This window comes from Furipterus horrens, unplaced genomic scaffold (genome assembly GCF_987537825.1).
Source record: "Furipterus horrens unplaced genomic scaffold, mFurHor1.1.pri manual_scaffold_7, whole genome shotgun sequence".
Taxonomy (NCBI): Eukaryota; Metazoa; Chordata; class Mammalia; order Chiroptera; family Furipteridae; genus Furipterus; species Furipterus horrens.
The window spans coordinates 113,623,262-113,644,043 of record NW_028327177.1 but is presented as its reverse complement, the minus strand read 5'-3'; the positions used below and the strand labels follow the sequence as shown (position 1 = coordinate 113,644,043).

Below are 20,782 nucleotides of genomic sequence, written 5' to 3'. Positions count from 1 at the left end.
CATCCAGGTGAGAGACGCTGAGGGTCTGGATGAGGGAAAGGCAGATTTTGAGGGAGCAGCATGTTAATGATTTGAATGTGGTGCGAAGGTGGTTAGGGAGGAAGATGGGTGCAAGGTGATCCTCTGCCTCGCGTTTGAGCAAGAGGGCAGAAGGAGAGATTAATGCTGAAGTCAGGTTTGCAGTAGAGGCAGGAAACCAAGAATTACTTGGGGAAGTGTATAAGATATGCAAGTGCAGATATTAGGGGGGAAAGGGATTGTGGGAATTCAGAGGTGTTTGGAACTTAGGGGACAGCTGTGACCTGGAATGTAAGTTAGGGAATCCTTAGCAAATGCCTGGTATTTAAGGCTGTGGGGATGGGTGTTATCTAGGAAGGGAATGTAGAGAGAAATAATTGAAATATTACCCCAAATTCTTTGCTCCATGGTAATACATACCTTTGCCACTATTTCACAGTGGGTAAAATGAACACCCCACTCCCTCGACTTCACTTGGGCCAGGTGGCTTATTTTGGCCAATGAGATGTTAGCAGCTATTATGCTTGCGTAGTTTGGCTTGTACCCCATACTTCTGTCATTGACAGAACAATGTAGTCTAGGGAGCTGACCCCTCAGCATCCCCAGAATAAGACCCATGGAATAGAACTGCCCCAGCCACCCCACAAATCCACAGCCTCAAGCAGAACAGCTACTGGTCTGCAGATCGTGAGCAGATTCTTGTCATATATATTTTATGGTTGGTTGTTATGCAGCATAACCTAACTGATACATGTCCCTTTAGCTTCTTGGGCCCATTTTTCTTAGCTCCAGTTCTTCTCCACATTGTAACAGCTTACAGTCTCCCGGCTGTCAAATCTTTCTTTTCTCATCCAAAGTCTTCAATACCTATCCCCTCGAACTTTGCTAGACAAGGTGAGGGGAATGATAATAGCTCTTTGTTTCTGAAGTGATAACTTCAAATTTGAACACAGAGCCCTTCAGGGGACCTGGAACACTTTTTATACATGGCGTTTGGTCCTAGCAACCTTGTGTAGTAGGTTGTCTTACTGAGCAGACAGCCAAGGTTCAGTGAGAAGGAAGATCTTGCGCCAGGTCCCACAGCTGGAGGCAAGACAGAAGGAGTCCAGTGACAAGTGGAAGCCTGGGCCTTCTTATGGTCAAGTAGGAACAGAAAACTAAACACTGACATTCTGGGAACAGAATGGAAGGAAGACTAGTTTTTCAGTGAGTAACCATTTGTTTCTCTTGAATCTGTACTGTGTACACGTATTACCTACATGCACATACACACTCACATGTGTAAACATATAGCCCAGGAATAATTAGCTTAAGGAAAGAAGCCATCTGTGAGTTGAAGGGGATGGGAAAGGGGGTTCAGAGAAGCATGTCCCCCCCACCCCCGTATCTAGTTCTGTCCAATAGAGGGGACCTGAAATGCAGTATCTCAGCAAGGCTTCTCCATTCCCTGGTCTGATTTCACCCCACCAGGCATTCTTTTGGATGGAGAACTGTGAGCTGCGAACACACAACATTTCTAGAGAAGAACCCCATTCTGCATGGGATTTTGCCTTGCCTGTGAGAGTGTGCTTCCTGAGGCCTGAAACCTCTGGGGTTCTAGCACTCCCCTTTCCTGGCAGCGGGGTCGAGAGACAGACATCTACCTGAAGTGGCCCAACCTGAGATCAGCCTCCGACCTCCACCCTGAAGCCCAGACATTTCTCTTTGCATGGATCTGCCTGCTAGTAATAGCAGACCAAATTGAGGGCAGGTGACTTTTAAATTCCGAGAGGTAAACCCACCTCTGTTCACAGCTCCTCCTGTCTCCTGTTTTTCAGTTTCTCATCTATGAAAAGAGGTGATGTGCTTGTGGGTGGGAGACAGCGGGGTGGAGTGAGGTTAGAAGAGGGTCGGCTCTCCAATCTTGAGACTGGGGAGGCGCCTAGGAAGAAGGGTGGGTTAGAATCTCTGTAGGACAAGGTGGGGGAGGTGTAATTTGAAAAAGATGTCATGACCACAATGACCATAACTTTGTTTTGTTTTGGTATGTCTTTTTTTTTTTTTTTTGGTTGGGATATAGAAAAGCATTTAAAACTTCCAGTAACATTAAAGGAAGAAAGGAGATATTAAGCAAATGTATCACAAATGAAGAAAAGACTGCTGGGGCAGCAGCCTGGCTGGCGGGACTGGAAAGGCCTGCATTTGCAGTTGCAGCAAAGACTTCTTTCAACCCAGTGTCCCAAGAGGCCCCGACAATTGGGGTGGACTCGGAGCTTCAGCATTCGGACAAAACCAGCATCTGCATCTGAAATGGGCTCTCCGGCTCCTGTGGGCTGTTCTAGGAGGCTTGTGGTGGGAGGGATCTGCCACTGACCGGTCCTTCCAGCCCAGATAACAGCCAGAAAGTCCGCGCAGGAGGCTGGGCTCAGATTGCAGACTCTGGATCTCCGGGTCCACGAGGAGCCCCCAAAGAAATCCTGAGCCAAAAGCTGGGGGCAGGGGAGCGCGTGGATGCCCCCAGGCTTGGCTATTTGTTCAAGGTCACCTCCAAATGGGACAAGAAATAAACCCTCCTTGTTTGCCTCTCGCCTGGCTTAAGCCCTGGGTCCCCTTGGGTGTCGTCCAGGACGTCAGGCGCCGCCGCTTACAATGGCGCTCAGACGACAGATGGCGGGCGGGGAGGGGAGGGGCTCCGGCAGGTGCGCAGGCTGCCGGGCAGCCCTGTGAATAGACTGCAGCCCGCCGGCTGCAGGCGGCGGCCGCCCAGCCGCGAGAACAATGACAGAATTCTCCGAACCCCCCCCCCCCCCCCCCCCGAGCTGGGCCACGCGCCAACTGAGCGAGCCGGCCATTGTCCTGTGCAGACCCAGCTCGTCCCTCGTCCATCCTCATGCGCCCAGAGCCCAGGGACCGGGTCCTTCCTGTGTCTGGGGCCAGAGCCGCGGGTGCCGCGCTCGCCTGCGCGTGCGTGTACACACACACTCACACACACACACACACACACACACACACATACACACGCACACTCACATTCACACTCATGCCGGGATCTGGCTGAGCAGGTGAGTCCTTGAAAAGGTCACATGTGTAGCAAGCCCAATGCGGAGTACACAATGGGCTTTCTTCACTGGCACATTAGTCGACTTCAGAAAGAAGTGGATTTGAGTAATATACTCAATTTCTAGCATTGAACCTCGGGGCTGGGCGCCTCAGGCAGGGCTCCACAGAGAGCCCCGAATCGGAGTTGGACGCTGCAGCCAAGTGGTGGCTCGGCCAGTTGATGGGGCTAAGGGGGTGGGCTGAGTACCTTTTTAAGAGTGCTCACTTCAACAGTGATGCTCCTTCTTAAACAAAGTACTGTAAACCTGAACCTGGCAAGGCAGGTGACCCGCAGACATCCTTTCTGTCTGTCCCCTCAGACCTGAAGCTTTTCTGAGGCCAAGGAGGCACATTTGTGAGCTCCTTGGTTGGAGTGTTCAGTGCTTAGGGGAATTGCCTTAATTCACAGAAGATACTGACAACTGGGCAAGTCCATTGCAAATAGAGACAGGACCCAACCCTGGATGTGCCAGGACCCCTTTGTTGTGGAAGAGCTAATGGCAGCCAGGTGACCTGGGCCTGGAGCTGTGAATGTTTAAGGGGCTCTATTTGTAACTTAGAGATGGGTGTGTGGGGCCCCTCCCTGCTGCGCATCTAAGAGCGACTTTCCCTCCCCCACTCTTTCACGCTCAGTAATAATAAATGCTACACAACAAAAGAAACAGGTGAGGCTCTTATTTTGGAAAAATGTCCTCTTCACAGTAAAGGCTGATTGGGCTCTGATGTCCTCACTAGACCCCTTTATGCAGGGGGTGCTCTGTGAAAGAAAGTCCCTTATAATGGTCATAATTCCTGTCCTGTCATGTCCTGCCCTTCCCTTATAACCCCAGGGCTCTGTGTCCTTGCTGCTATTACTTAGTTGAATCATATTTAAAACATAATTCCTGCTTCCTTGCTTTCTTTAATTATCTGCCTCCATTTTGAGGTCTATGTATATGCCATATATATAATATATATGCATCATACATACATGGTATACATATGACTTGTCTGACCATGGAGAAGTCATTTTACTAGTTTAATCTTGACTGTGATCTCTCCTTTTTCATCTTCAAAACAACACATAACCTGTTAGAAGAACATTCCAGTAATTCTGCTATGCAGAGTAATAACACACTAGAGTTAGAAGGGAAATTCGACATTTTTCTGGTGCAGTATTTCTCAGCATTTGTCATTCACACACCACCTTAGTGATTTGTCTTATCATGTATCACCTGAAATATTATTCATTATGTTTGTGTAAATCCTCTTGTCTTTTTAACTTTAAAAGGGTATTTTAGAGGTGTTTCTGGGGACGTGGCAACCTGAATCCAAATGTGGTGGCCCCCACCCCATAAGAGGACCAGTGAAAGAAAGAGGGAGAGTTGTTCTCCCCCATTGATTCAGAAAATACTGGGGATCCTTGAAACAAGATTTCAGAAAAGGTAGAGCCTGAGCAGAGTCTGGACCCCAGGAGATGGCTGACACTCCAGAGACCTAAGAGCAAGAAATAAATGGTTTGTTATTGAAGGTTGCTGAATTTTTAAACAACTTGCTAAAAGATAAGTGTTATAAGATCAGAAATTTTGTGTTTTGTTCATTGCTGTGGATCTAAACAATGCCTACAACATAGAAAGCTAGTTATAAATATTTATCATTAACAAATGAATGAAGGAAGTAGCAAATAGATCCCAGCAAAATATCAAAAGAATAATATATTTTAACCAAGTAGAATTTTCCCCAGGAATAAATATCAGGAATTCCATTCATTTACTACATTAGTATGTAAAGGAGAAAAACAATGGAATCATATTATAGATAGTGCAAAGGCTTGGTAAAAATTTAACAGCTATTCCTAAATAATTTTTTCATAGTAATCTTAAAATAGAAATTAACTGCTTAAACATTTAAACAGACTATTTGCCAAAATTCAATAAGAAATGTTATTCTAAATAGTGAAACACTGAAATAATTTAATTAAAATTAGGAACTTGACAGAGCTGCCTGCTATCATCATTGCTTTGAAGGTTTTAACAGATGTTACAATAAAAGAATATTAAATAATTACCATAAATATTGGAAAAGGAGAAATAAAACTATCATTTTTTCCCTTTGATCATATTACAGTTCCCTCAGAAAGCCCAAAAGATTTTAGGAAAAAGAACCTTATGGAAATGGTAAGATAATTTGGAAGGTGTCTTCATAGATGATCCACGTCAAAATAGCTTTTCCTTATTTTAGGAAATAATAAACACCTAGATACAAAAGTAGGAAAAATTTTCAGTGTGGGTGGAAAACACTTATGGAGCCCTACAATAAACTGAGCAAGAAAAACACAGTTTATTTGTACAAAATTCTGAAATCTTATTGAAGTACATATTCATGTTTGAGAAGGCAATACTATCATAAACTATCAATTATTGCAAAATTAATATATAAATTTAAAGCTTTAAGTTTCTACAGGATTTTTTGAATTGGATACAATTATTGTAATGGTTGTAAAGAATAATATAATGCCTGAGAATTGGTCAAAGTGTTAATATCTACAATATGATAAACCTCTTACAAGTTGATAAGTAAAAGATGACTCAGTTTAAAAAATGAGCAGAGGGTATGAAAAGAGAAGTTTAGAATGGCTGAGAAACAAAAGCAAAGATGCTAAAAACACCAGCCATCAAGGAAATACAAATTAAAGTAAAAAATGAAATAACAACTTTTGCTCATTTGACAACAGATATTATAAAAGTAGCCCCGGCTGGTGAGGCTCAGTGGACTGAGTGCTGACTGGCGAGTCAAAGGGTCCTTGGATGGATTCCCGATCAGGGCACATGCCTGGGGGCATGTGAAAGGCAAATGATTTGGTCATGTTTCTCTCTCTTCCTCTTTCCCTTCCCCTCTCTCTGAAAAACAAAATCTTAAAATAAAAAAGGCAGCACTTATTTCTATAGTCTAAGGTGTTGTTGCCATAACAAACTAAAAAAAAAAAAAGGTGTAGCATTGATTGGTGGAGGAGATTCAGAAAAGAGATTCAGGCCTATCATATAGGCCTGGTAGACATGTGTGTTTTGGGGAACATACTCTATGAACATCTATTAAAATAAATATACAGCTTCTCTTTGAGCAGCAACCTCATCCCTTGGGGGTCTATCCCTTAGATATTAACCTTGACTATGTAAAGATATATACATGAGCATGCTTATAGCAGCATTGTTACAAAGCCAAGACTGAGAATCAGTGGGAGTGTTCATCAGTAGAGGAATGGTTGAAAGAATTGTGGCACATCCACACCATAGTATACACATGACATTTACAGCTTCTAAAAAAAATAAATTAGAGCTATAGCAGTGGACTTGGAGGAATTTCCTACAGGTGTTTTTGAATAAATAAAGCAAAATGTAGGACAGTGTATGCACCATAATTCTTTTTTTTCTTAAAGCAAATAGTGCCAAGTCCTTATATGTATGTGTTTTTTTTAAAGGAAAGAAAACCATCATCATTTTTCAAATAAACAAGTGAGAAAATAAAACAAAACCCTCTGACTTCCTGGTAATAGTCAGAGGTGTTTAATTGTCCTTAGTTTATTTCTGCTGACGATCTGGATAGATAACAAAGCAGTGTAAGTCAGAGTTCATTTGTAGGGTGCCTGTTTGAATTGATCATCTTTAATTCAGTGCCTTTGATTTCCTTGGTCTTTTCTAATATCTGAAAGGATTAATCCTGACAGGTTTACTTAAGGCACACTCATTACCTCAACCCTTACTTGCTCCCCTGTCCTCAGTGTTAAAATGAGAAGCCCTTTTTAATGAAAAACTACCAATTAGAAAGGAAGCTATGTTTTCAACATAAATAGGAAATTAGATATAGTTAAAATAAATGGAAGGTATTGTAAAAAATAGAAATAATAAAATCAAAATGACGATACTAAATTCCAGCTGTCATTGCCAGCAGATGGCTTGGACCTAAGGGCTGCTTGATCTGTTCTAAAGGAAGGTTAAAGTCATCAGAGAGTTGTTAAAGGCCCACCAGCACTGAACTGAGACTATCTCTCCTACAGAATGAAAAGACAAGGAAAGAATTCTTTTAGAGCCTGCTTCCATGTTGTTTCTTAGGATTTTATCAAATGTGTTGGGGTGACACTGATTAATATCCATATCATTTGATGCTCTGCTCTTGTGTCACCCCAGGTCCCTGATGTCATATTGGGCAAATGCTGATTCGTCATGGAAAGCCAACCCCTGGAAAGATGGTGCCTCATGCCAGGTCAAACATCTGGATGGTGGCATGTCCTTTCTTCCTCACCAGGCTGGCTCTTACTGAAGAAGCAGAATTGCTGCTAGACATTTTTAAAAAGAAACAAAACCCAGAGATGATGGTCAGTTCTATTCTTGTTGGTCATGAAAAAAATAAATTCTTTGTCATTTCCTTTCGCTCACTTAGAGACATAATCTAATTTATATGAAAATTAAAATAGGTGTTCAAGGGGCAGCATGCAATATATAAAGGTCCTTGGAGGAGAAAAACATTCATCAAGAAAACATTTAAAGTGCTTTGTCTTGTTTCTCAGGGTGGGGAAGGTGTTTAAGAATAGAACTCATGGAAGTAAGGGTTCCAAGTTGAAGAAAGTGGTGGCAGGTAATTATAAAGTGATGGGTAATTATGGTTTTCCAGGAAGTGCCTAAATTACAGAGCAAATGTCATTTCCATGTTGCTTCCTCCTGAGAAAAATAATACAGGCCCGAAAAGTTGAAGTCTGGCTGGTGGGCATTTGAAACGGGGCACACCTCATCCAAGGCAAAGCAGCTTTGTTTCAGGACCTCACCAACTGCCCCTCCTCCCTTTCTTTAGTCCCTTGTCACCTGGTGTGAGGGGTGATGGTCAGTGACTCAGTGACTTCCTGGCCTTCTCTGACCAGTCTGTATAGTGAAGGTGGCACTGTTCACTGGTCTCCTCCCGGCCTTCTCTTGAGCTCCAAGAGAGCTGAAGTGGTGAGAAAGTCAACATTGATGAGGTCATGGAGAATGGGCAGCTGTGAAATAGCAGATTTTCTTTCTCCTCTCCTCTGTACAAAGACAACCTTTCATTCCCTTGGAAAAATCCACCACGGGCCCTCGTGAAGAAATGGTCTTCCCCAGGACTCTTGTTTACTTAGCTCTCGCCTGGAAGGCCAGGGCTGGCTGAGACAAATGCCACCCTTTTAAATCCATACTGACCTCAAATTGGCAGAGTGGAGAAATAAGTTTGTGTGAGGGGCTCCCGCAGGGAAGTTCCATGGAATTTTCCTGCAGCCATTTTCATTGAAACTGTAGCAGCTGTTTCACACACGGTTGTTTTGATGAAGGAACATTTTGACTCAGCCTAAAACCCAACCACTAAACTTTAAGCTTAAGGAAAAAAGAAAAAAAGAGAGAGAACCAAATACACAGACATCCCTGTGCTATTCCTGAGCCTCATCCCCTTGGTTGGGGTAAGAGTCAGGGATGGAGTAAGGGTTATAAGAGTCTGTTATGCAGCTTGTGGATGATTTTAAGAAAGTGTTTTACACTTTGACACAAAGGTGGCATCAGAGTAGTCACATCAAAACAAACAGCTTCTTATCCAGCACTACTCTTGCCCTCCCACATGGCACCCTACCTTTCCCATCTTGCTCCTCTGTTGGTTCTTGTCCCAGCCCCCACGTGGAAACTCTTTAGGAACAGGCACCGCTTCTGAATCTCCACAGGAACAGCTGCTCAGTGCCTGCTTCCTGGACTAATAGAATAAAATATGCTTATATTCAGTTGGGACTCACCCACATCTCTGAAAAGAAAAAATAATAAAGGAAATAAGATCTCTAGACCAGTGGTTTCTTCAAACTCTTTGGCCAATCTATAATTTTTTTTGTTTATTTTTTATTTTTAGGTATATTTTATTGATTATGTGTTACAGTAGTCCCAATTTTTTCCTCTTTGCTCCCCTCTGCCCAGTACCCCTCTTCCCTCCAGCAATCCAACCCCCCCTTAGTATATGTCCATAGGTCATGCATATAAGTTCTTTGGCTTCAACCTTTCATATATTATTCTTAACTTCCCCCTGTCTATTCTGTACCAAACAATTATGTTTCTTAATCCCTGCACCATTTCCCCATTTCTCTCCCTTTCCCCTCCCAGCTGATAACCCTGCAAATGATCCCTATACCTATGATTCTGTTCCTATTCTGGTTTGCTTAGTTGGATTTTGTTTTTATTTTTTAGATTCAGTTGTTGATAGTTGTGTTTGTTGTTGTTTTAGTGTTCATAGTTTTGATCTTCTTTTTCTTAAATAAGTCCCTTCAACATTTCATATAATAATGGCTTGGTGATAATGAAATCTTTTAGCTTTACCTTGTCTGGGAAGCACTTTATCTGCCCTTCCATTCTAAATGATAGTTTTGCTGGATAGAGTAGTCTTGGTTGTAGGTCCTTGCTTTTCATTGCATTGAATATTTCTTGCCAGTCCCTTTTGCTTGCAAAGTTTCTTTTGAGAAATCAGCTGATAGTCTTATAGGCACCCCTTTGTAGATAACTCTCTGCTTTTCTCTTGCTGCTTTTAAGATTCTCTCTTTTTCTTGAACCTTTGGCATTTTAATTATGATGTATCTTGGTGTGCTTCTCCTTGGGTCTAGCTTGTTTGGGACTCTCTGTGCTTTCTGGACTTATATGTCTATTTCCTTTGCCAAATTTGGGAAGTTTTCCTTCATTGTTTTTTCACATAAGCTTTTGATTTCTTGCTCTTCCTCTTCCCCTTCTGGCACCCCTATGATTTGGATATTGGCACTTTTAAAGTTGTCCCAGAGGTTCCTAAGCTTCTCCTCATTTTTTTTCAATTCTTTTTTCCTCATTCTGTACTAGTTGACTGTTTTTTTCTTCCTTATGTTCCAAATCATTGACTTGAACCCTGGTCTCCTTTCCTTCACCATTGGTTTTGTGTGCATTTTCCTTCTTTTCACTTAGTATAGCCTTCACTTCTTCCCTTATGCATTTGTCGTACTCAAGCATATCTGTCAAGCCTGTGAGCATCTTTATCACCAATACTTTGAATTCTGTGTCTGTTAGGTTGTCTATCTCCTCATCTGTTAGGTTGGCTATCTCCTTGTCACTTATTTCTCCCACTGGAACCTTGATCCGTTCTCCCTTTTGGGCCATTATTCTCTGTCTCCTCATCTTGACAGGCTCCTGTGTTAGTTTGCTTCTATGTCTTAGGGAGAGCTGTCGCTCTTGTTAGGTTGTGAGGGGCAGAACCTTAGGTATTTGTCAGTACAGGGTGACCTGTTTCACCATGTTGTAGAGCTATATGTAGGGTAGGGGTCAGAGAGGGAACAATGCCACTGGCTCAGCACTTGCCCCTTTTCCAGGCACTTTTCCCACTTTCGTATGGGATTGCCGCCCCTCTAGCTGCTGCCCTGGCTGTCATTCCCAGAGTGGGTGGGTCTGTGGACCTTCTAGGACCATGGGGGCCCTTTTAAACAAGCAGACTCTGCTGAGAGTCTGGCTGTTTCTTCCTCCACCCCAACCCCCACTGGTTTGCACAGTCAGAAGCAATGAGGCTTGATTTTCCCTGGCGCTGGGACCATGAGCTGTGCAGTCTGCTCAGGAGATGGGAACGCTCCCCAGGTGTCCCTCCACACTTTTTAAAATATGTGACTGCACTTTCCACTGGCCTGCCACTGCCACTGCCACCATACCATGTCCTCTCCGCCCCAGCTCTGCCTCTCCTACCTGTTTGGATGAGTTTTCTTCTTTATATCTTTGTTTGTTGGACTTCCATGCAGCTTGATTTTCTGGAACTTTTGGTTGTCTCTAGTTTTGAGGTAGTTGTATTCCTTCTTAGTTGTGGAGGGAGACCCACCATGTCTGTCTAGGCCTCCACCTTGGACGGAAGTCTGCTATAATATTTTTAAAGGCATTTTATATTGCAATGCAAGCAGTATAATCACACACACACACACACACACACACACACACACACACACACACACACACCTCTGGTATAAAAGTTTAATAAAATAAAACTTACATTTACTATGTGCAATGCATTTTGTTATTTTCTAGTCTATGCTATTTTCTTCTCTTCTATTTCATTTTTAAAATGCTTGAGCATTCTGAATTTAGTTGATCTGATGGACACCCAATGAACGGTGACCCACAATATGAAAATACTCTTGATGTTTGCCAGACCCGTTCCTGACAATGTTAGTCAGGACACCAGCCTGGTGTGACACCATTCACCCTGCACTCACCTTCCTGAAGGTACAGCAAAAGGAATAGCACTGTATGCTTCTGAGCCTGGGCCCATGCTGGCTCCCACTCCTCACCAGTTCCTCTCCTGTGCATGTGGCTGGCACTCAGTTGACTTCATGGGATAGGTGCATAGCCTGAGCCTTTTGTGCTAATGTAGAGCTCAGACCTGGGACACCAGTCAGGGTTCATTTGGGAAATGGGAAACTACACTGGCTATTTCAACCAAGGAGAATTAATATAGGGAACTGCTAATGCAGCTGCTGGAGGGCTGACAGAACAGAAAGGCAACGTGGGATAATTTAGAGGTAACATCAAGTGGGCAAGTGGTTCCCAAGCAGCAGCCTGCTGGCAGCAGTGAGGCTGACTTGCTACAAGTGTAGATTTGCCTGGTAGGATGACAATGAGCCAAAATGGATTTAGACAGTTTATTACTCACTGCACAGCAGGCATCATGAGCTTCATGTTTACATTGGTTTCCCCTTTCCCCCACAGGGGCCATGCAGAGGTGGGCCTACGCGTCTGCTAAACACACAATGGATCTGCTAAATACACAGTAGGTCTGTGTCATAGCTGAGGAGTTTGGGCTCAGGAAATCCCCAATCTTATAGGGGGGCTGCTAGCAAACCTGCTGGGTTAGTGTGTCAGGGCTAGTGTGACAGCTCCACAGACTGGGTGGCTTAAGAAGTGTGTTATAAACAGAAATGTATTTTCTCAGTTCTGGAAGCTAGAACTCCAAGATCAAGGTGTCGGCAGGGTTATTTCTTCTGAGGCCTTTCTCCTTGGCACATAGATGGCTGTCTCCTCTCAGTATCTTCACTGTGTATGTGTCTGTGTCCTAGTCTCCTCTTTTTAATAAGGACACCAGTCATATTGGATTAGGGCTCACCTTAGTCATCTTATTTTAATTACCTTTTTAAAAGCCCTATTTCCAAACATAGCTACATTCTGAGGTACTGGGGGTTAGGATTTCACAATGCAATTTTGGTAGGACACAAATCAGTCCATAATACCCACCCAAATTTGCCCCAGCCAGAGTCCTTATTTCTATTATCCTGGTCAGAAAACTTGCCCAGTGTCCCAGAGGGAGACACTGTCTGCAGCTTTCAAGGCTGTTTGTTATGCAAACCTCTTTGCAAAGACACTCCTGAACAAAAGCTATCACAAGATGTGTAGAAATGCAGGGAGCATTGGCTCCCAACAGATTGTTAAGTAGGGAGCAGAGGTTATCATAACCTCATTGTTCAGATGTGGGGCCAGTGCACCTGGGATGCAGCACTCTGACGAAGGGGCCAGAGCAGGAGTCTCCTCAGACCTCTGATGGAGGCCATGCTGAGGCTGGCTCTAGGAGTTTAGAGAGTGGGGGCTGGACCCCAAGGCAGCTGCATGGCTAAAGGACTATTTTTGAGACAGGAAGCCAAGAGGAAGAAGCAAGTGTGTCTCCATCTAGCTAGCACCTCCTATTAGTGAAATTTAACGGGTAACCACGTTAGCAGAGGGAAGAGAGAGTTTGCAGAGTCCTAATCCCAGCATTACAGGGCAGCGTAGGGAGAGATGGATTTGGGGCTGAGAGATAACCGTTTAGTGACCAACATGTCTCCCTCTTTGGCTACTGAACATCGACACACACCATTCTGTAAATACTTGAACTCCCATACAACAATCACAGCTCTGAGTTTCTTAGTAACAAGATACAATTATAAGAGGATACATATAAGAGGATACATATAGATATATATTAGAGGACGTTTACTGTTGGAATAGGCCCAAACAATTATGGAGGCCAAGAAAAGTCCCCAATCTGCTGTCTATAGGGCAGAGAACCAGGAAAGCTGGTGGCATAATTCAATCCAAGCCTGCTGTGGCTCAGTGGATTGAGCATCGGCCTGCGAACCAAGTGTTGCTGGTTCGATTCCCAGTCAGGGCACACGACTAGGTTGCATGTCAGGTCCCCAGTTGGGGGCGTGAGTGAGAGGCAACCACACAGTGATGTTTCTCTTCCTCTCTTTCTCCTTTCCCCTCTCTCTAAAAATAAATAAACAAACAAACAAATAAATAAATTATTAAAAAATTAAAAAAAAAACGAGGAGACAAAATGTGCCATCGTTACTGGATCCACTTATGGATACCAGCCATACTCTCTACCTCTGGGTGGTATTATTTCTGTAATTCACTCATTGTCCCACTTGATTCTTTTCTAATCTAAAACCAAATTCTACAGGTATCTACCAACAGCAATCTTTACATTAAATAAGAATGGGACACAAATGGAGGAATACACACACACACACACTTACAAGCATCGCTGCTGGCATCACTCTTCACCCAGAGTCCCCCAGTCAAGCCTCACCTCCCCATCTGTGGTCCTTTCCTTCCTGCTATGATTCCCATCTTCCCTCACCTCAACACTCATTCTTGCCCTCACTCATCCTTGACCCCATGTGGTCCCACCTCTTAGACACTGATTGTTCCTTTAAACTGCTTTAATGAGATATCATTGACATGCAAAAAACTATATGTATTTGATGTACACAAGATGATGAGTGGGGATAAGCATACACCTGTGATACTGTTGTGGGAAAACTCGGTTCCTCTTGATGATGCAGTCAGGAAAGAAAGATCAGCAAGCAGAGTTTATTAGTGATATGTTCTCATGGAAGAGAATGGGCCTTGCCCAGGTCAGGGAGAAAGGCATAGGGCACAGGTAAAGGCAAGGCAAGGGCAGCAAGACAAGACAAGACAAGACAAGGCATCAGGTCCTTTGTCCTGAGGACTGATATAGTTGGTGGGATGGGGTGAGGGAGTTACATATTGATTGGTGGGTAATGGTGGTGTCAGCTTCCCCTGGGGGGATGTGACCACCTAAACATAAACATGTGTGGTGGTCTGTTCCCCAGAATTCTTATCTGACTCCAGACCACATTTGTTCCTCTTGTTGTAAAACAGACATGTGATAGGAGGCAGTCAATTAAAGTTGAGACTGTTATCCAAAGTTATTTATGGGCTTTTTCTTTGAGCACTGTGGACCCTCCCATAAAGCAAATAGTTACCAGAGGCAGTCAATTAACCAAAGTTATTTTATGGCTTTTTCTTTGAGCACTATGGACACCCTCCCACCTTCTTCCTCATGCGCTATCATGCTGTTTCTTGTGATGTTTGGAACACCTGGCAATCTTATAGGACCGGGCTCTGGACGGCTGAGTCAGTGGCTGAGACATGTCTTCCTCCTCTTCCCTGCTCTGGTTTACTATCTATCCTACCTAACAATACCATCACTGTTATCAAGGCCATAGACATAGACATTACCTCCCAGTTTCGTCTTGTTTCCTCTATTAGTATTATTATTGTGATTGTTATATTATTGTTATGATGATGATGGTTATTGATGATGATGAGTGTGGTAAGAACTCTTAACAGCCTTCTTGTAAAATTTTAAGCATATAATGCATTGTTGTTAGCTACAGGCACTCTGCTGTATTTTAGATCTTCAAAACTTATCTATTTTGCATAACTGAAACTTTCTACCCTTTTATCATTACCTCCCCATTATACCCTCAGTCCAACCTCTGGCAACCACCATTCTACTCTCTGTTTCTATGAATTTGACTATTTTAGATTCTGCCTATAAGAGATGTCTTTGTGTTTGGCTTATTTCATTTAGCATAATGACCTCAAGGTCTATTGTATTAGGGTTCTCCAGAAAATAGAAATAAGAAGATACATATAGATATATATTAGAGGATGTTTACTGTTGGAATAGGCCCACACAATTATGGAGGCCAAGAAGAGTCCCCAATCTGCTGTCTATAGGGCAGAGAACCAGGAAAGCTGGTGGCATAATTCAATCCAAGCCTGAAGGTCTGAGAACCAGAGGGCCACTGGTATAAGTTCTGGAGTCTGCGGGCCTGAGAAACAGGATCCAATGTCTAAGGGCAGGGAAGAATGAACATCTCAGCTCAAGAAAAAAGAGCATATTGGCCATTCCTTTACCTTTCTATACTAGTTGGGCCCTCAATGGATTGGATGATTCCTGACCAAATTGGCAAGGTCTTTACCCAGTCTACTGAATCAAATTCTAACCTCTTTCTCAGAAACACTCATATAGACACATCCAGAAATAGTGTTTTATCAGTTATCTGGGCATCCCTTAGCCCAGTCAAGTTGACATATAAAATTAACCATCACATTCATCCATGTTGTTGCAAATGGCAGGATATTTCCCTTCTTTTTTAAGGCTGAATAATATTTCACTGTATGTATATACCACATTTTCTATATCCATTCATCCAGCAACAGATCTTTAGATTATTTCCGTATCTTGGCTATTGTGAATCTCAGCTGCTAATTTAGCTGACTCAAGCCCGCTGTGCTCCTGGGTGACAAAGGTCCTGACGACCTGGATCTTGGACCAGGATTCTCCTTCCACTACTTGCAGAAAGAGTGGGGGAAGATAGAATTTGGATCCCAAGTCTTCTGGATAAAGGTCCAAAGGTCACAAAGGAGACATTGTATTAGCACATCAAAAACTGGAAGGAATTTCAACAATTACCTAGTTGAAGCCTTCATTTCACAGATGAGAAGGCTGGGGCTCAGGGACTCAGGGGCTCAGGGGATCCCCCAGAAATCTTCAGATTTCACTGGCATGCTCTTGCCCAATCTTAGCTGGCCAGGCCTCTGGCATCAAGCCCTATCTGGGCAACCATACCACTGACCTTGCTCCTCTCAGCATGTCATTAAACTGTGCTCTCTCTCTTTCTCTTTGTGAAGAAGAACGGTGAAAACCTGGATTTAAATTTGGGCTGTGACAGTTACTGGCTTAGTGACTTTGAGCATAACTTCACTTCTCTGAGACCAAACCTCCTTGCTCCAGGAATGAGGATCTATCTTCTGATGGTGTGATATAGACTAGGTGATGCAATGTTTGGGCAACAGAAAGAGGTTAGAAAACCTGGTCTCCAGACTTGCTAGTTGTACAAACTTTGGCAAAGTTGTGATTTCCTTAACCTCAGTATACTGATCTGTAAAATGGGGATAGTAATCCCTCCCAAAAAACAGTGGTTATAAAGATGACTTTATTAATCTACTCATTGAATAAAAAATTATTAAACTATAAACTACTATGTGCCAGGTTCCATTCTAGATGCTAGGAAAGCAGTAATGAATAAGACCTAGAGAATGAGTCCTGGCAGTGTGGCTCAGTGGATTGAGTGCCAGCCTGCCAACCAAAAGGTCGCTGGTTGGATTCCCACTGGAGGCACATGCCTGTGTTGTGGGATAGGTCCCCAGCTGGGGGCATGTGAGAAGCAATTGATCAATGTATCTCTCGCACATCGATGTTTCTCTTCCTCTCTTCCCTTCCCCTCTCTCTAAAAATAAATAAAAAATATTATTTAAAAAAGTACTTGCTGACCACTTCTACCTCTAAAAAAAGACCTACAGAATGAAATTTAGAATCTATTGGGGGAGAGAGTTAATAAGAAAACATAGAGACATATATAATCTAAAATACAGAAATGAGAAGAGTTACAAAAAGCAAGAGAGAAAGAGGGAGTTAGAGAGAAATATTGATTTTGGAAAAGCACTTAGTAAATTACAGAGCACAAAATAATTGTATGGCACTTAGTAGATACTCAATAAATGCTCATTTTCTTCTCTTCTTGTCTGCATTTCTTATTTCCACCTTCCTTAGGTGATTTCATACCCACTGTTATGCTCAGGATGCGCATATTCCCCTTTGAGACTCTCACCATCTGCCCCACCATGTTGTGTTCACTCTCATATTCCAGGTCTTGCAGACCCAGCCCAGGTACGGAGTCCTCAGCAGTTAGAAGTTTGGCAGACAGCAGAGGGAAGTCCAGAAACAGATCCACAGGATACACCTGTGAGCCATTCTCCTTGGTGCCTGGATATCTGCTCTTTCCCTGGGGCCTTGCACCTCAAGACTGGGAGCTGCTCCTGGGTGAAGCTTTCAATTTAGAAATGAAGAAGTTCTCTGAATAGAGCACACTGATCATCAAGGGTCAAATTTCTCTCCTCAATTTATTTGTAATAATAAAGCTTAACACCATTAATTAATTTTATCCACAAGAGTATAAAAAAGCAATTCCAAAATATAGAGCAAAGACCAAAAAGAAAGAAAGAAAGAAAGAAAGAAAGAAAGAAAGAAAGAAAGAAAGAAAGAAACATTTTAAATAAAAAAAGACAAGAGAAAAATGTAAGAAAATTATTTTTTTAAAACTCTCACCCAGAGATAAGTTTATTGATTTTGGAGAGAGAGGAAGGGAGAGAGAAAGAGAGAAAGGAAGAAACATTGATCAATTGCCTCCAGCATGTGCTCAGAATGGGGATCCAACCACAACCTAGGTATGTGCCTTGACTGGGAAATGAACCTGCAACCTTTTGGGGAAGCAGGATGACACTCCAATCAACTGAGTCACCTGGCCAGGGCAGAAAAATGATTTTTAAAAAAATTTTTAAATATGTACTTTGTCCCATTTTACTCTCTTACTTAATTATGAATAGCTCCAGGTATGAGTTGCTTGTCTAGACTGTTTAGAGTTCAAGGTCAGAAAGGTTCTTCATTAATTCTGCTTGGGGTTTCAGAGGGACAACTTACTTTTCCTGGGAGAAAAGAGTCTAAAACACTCTTCCTTGTTTGGCAACATCTCCCTTTTGCCCTTTTGTTTCTTCTAGAATCCCCATCTCAAGCTCGCCCTTTGGGGCAGTCACCTACAGTTTATCTCTGAGCAAGGCCGGGTGTTGGCCCTGGGGGTTGCGTAGGGGTGAGGAGAGGTCCCACCCTCAGGGAGTTCCCAGAGAGACCTTCTTTAAGGTCCAGCTCAGCCTTTTACCAGCAGTATGACCCAGGCCTCAGTCTCCCCATTTGTAAAATGAGGGGACTGACCTGGATCAGTATTCTCCCAAATATTATCCACATACAGCATTCTCCCAAATATTATCCACATACAGCAGTCCTGTGAGATGCACTGGGGACAATAGTGCTTTAGATAGTAAGCTTACCAGCCACTGACACTTCTAGGAGCATTCTGGGAAGGCCTGTGGGAAAAAGGTCTTGTCCAGGCCGCCCACTCTGGCTGGGGCACAGAGCCCTTTACTGCCAGGTACCTGCAGGCAGCTTTCTGGGAAAAGTCAGCTGTGGGTTTCTAAAGGCCTTTCCCAGTCAAAGAGGCCTGGGGCACTAGAATACCATCCTGAGGATGTGAGGGTCTGAGCACCCTCTCCCGCCTGTGGCTTGTGGTCACGACCCGCCTCTGCTGAGCTGCTCCAGCTGCAGTGGGGCCTGACTTCTCTTCAGGCTGGTGGTTAGTGGGCAGACCCATTAGGGGCACAGCTACTGCAGGTCCAACCATAGCCATAGTCCAACCAAGCAATCAGTTTGTTCAGTGCTTGCTGCCCCATGCGGGGGGCCTCACCCTGGTCTTTCTCACACCCTCTCCTGGTTTTCCTAAGATTCCCTGGGGCAAGTGAGATTCACTGTGAAGCTCAGACTATGCTATGGAGGAGCAGGTCTGCGTTACCTGGTGGGGCCCCCTGTCAGAGTCACCAGCAGGGACATCCTGCTTGGCTTCTAGAAATAAAAGAGGAGGCAGGACTGTCAGACCAGGCAGACTTAGTCTTCCCTTCCCTTCCTTTCTGGTACTTCTCCAGTCTACAGTGCCTCCTTCTAGAAAGAAGTGACAAATTAACCACCCTTGGTGAAGGAGAGAAAGGACAGAGCAAAAGCCCCTCCCCCACTGCCCATGACTGAGACAGTGATAGTGAAGGTCAAGGAGATGGTGACCTCAGCCTCGACATGTTTAGTGTCAGGGCCTGGTGGAGACAGCAGGAAGTCTGGCTGGAGTGTAGATTGAGTCATCTTGGGAAGACAAGTGCAGGGTAGTCACCCCATGAGTGATGAGCACCTGGAGGGAGGACAACGTCACTGATGTGTCTGGAAAGTGAGTCAAGGCCCCACAGAATAGAGGTCTTTGCATTCCTGGGAATGGTTTCCTCTGTTGCCTTGTTCTGATATGCTTTCTCATCTGACTGACCTCAAAGGAATGATAGCTTTGCAATTGATGTTTCTTCAGCAAAATGAGCAAGTGTGCATCAGAGCCCTGAAGGGTGGAGCCTGTGGCGTTTCAGAGGCTGAGAACTCTTCTCTGCTGCTCTCCTGGCCTCTCTTCCTCTTTGCCTTCCTCCCTGCTTCCTTGACTCTCTCCCTCCTTTCTATCATGTCTGTGTTCATCTTTCAAATATTTATTAAATAGCTACTATGTGCCAGGCAGTGTGGCCTGGGGACACAGTGATGAACGAGACACAGATGGTCCCTGCTCTCACATATTCTGTAGTCTAGGGTGGGCAAAGGACACTAAATGAACCCAGTCTTGTGGGCTCTGGATGCATCCAGTAGAGGTCTTGGCAGGACCTGGGGGCCAAGGAAGACTTCCTTGAGGACATGTAGGATGAGACAGAAAAGACTGGAAGTTTATCAGGGAAGATTATTCCAAGCAGAGGGGACAGAGGAAGCAGAGAGCTTGAGGACTTCGAGAAACAGCAAGGTCAGTGTGGGCTAAAAGAGGGGAGTGAAGGGGAAGGGCAGGATTCAGGTAAAGCAGGGCCTGGGAGGCCCCTCCAATGACCCCTGGCTTTATCCTAAGAATAGTTCTTAGTCAGAGGAGGGGGGAAGACTGGGTCCCCAGTGGCCCTGTAGGGGAGCTGCAAGATTCTGCCTGTTGAGTGTTCTAATCTCCACTTCCTCAGTCACACCAGCATGAAGGTGAGAGCTTGTGAGTCATGGAGAAGCTCAGAATCAGATGTTCTGTTCTAGGAGGCTGGCTTCCAGGTGTCATCCTGCCCAGACCCTCTGCGAGTGACAAGGGACAGGTGCTTCACCTCCCCTTATTGTAAAATGGGTTGATTAGGCCTTGGATCAGTGTGTTGAACTTCTAAGGATGAACCATAGCAGTGGTTAGAGGGGAGCCTCAAGCTCTGTTAATGGAAAAACCCAGATGGAGGCTGCTGACTGGCCCTCATCCAGGCCAGCAAACTATGGGGTCATAGAAACACAGCAGCATCTTCATTGTGAGGTGGCAGCTTAACTCAAGGATTTGGAAAAATCCCAAGGAAGTGATCATGTAGTTCACAAATACTTTGGTATAATGGAAGGAGCCCAGGCTTAAGAGCCAAAAAAATTTAGATTTGCACTATGGATCTGCCACTAGATGTGTGGCCTTGGGCAAGTCACTTAACTCTCTGAGCCTCATGTCATCATCTGTAACTAGGGGACAATTTCAATAAGCTACCCTTATCCAATTGTTTCAAGGATTTCAGATGGTGTTTATAAGATGTTTACCATGGTGGAGGGTGCAAGGAGCCCTTTAGTGTTCAGGAGAGGCAGAAAAATGTTCAAGCTATCACCAGAGAGAAGTGTTTTTTTGTTTTTAGTGCCCTGC

The 20,782-nt window shown here is 43.9% G+C and overlaps 1 long non-coding RNA gene across 1 annotated transcript; it reads left to right on the top strand.

The window, feature by feature from the left end:
- Window positions 1-2,991: 2,991 nt before the first annotated feature.
- On the top strand, window positions 2,992-7,497 carry LOC150005085 (uncharacterized). The gene is made up of 2 exons (XR_016512314.1): window positions 2,992-3,059; window positions 7,260-7,497. It is a non-coding gene; the product is annotated as an uncharacterized LOC150005085 (long non-coding RNA).
- The last annotated feature ends 13,285 nt before the right edge of the window (window positions 7,498-20,782 follow it).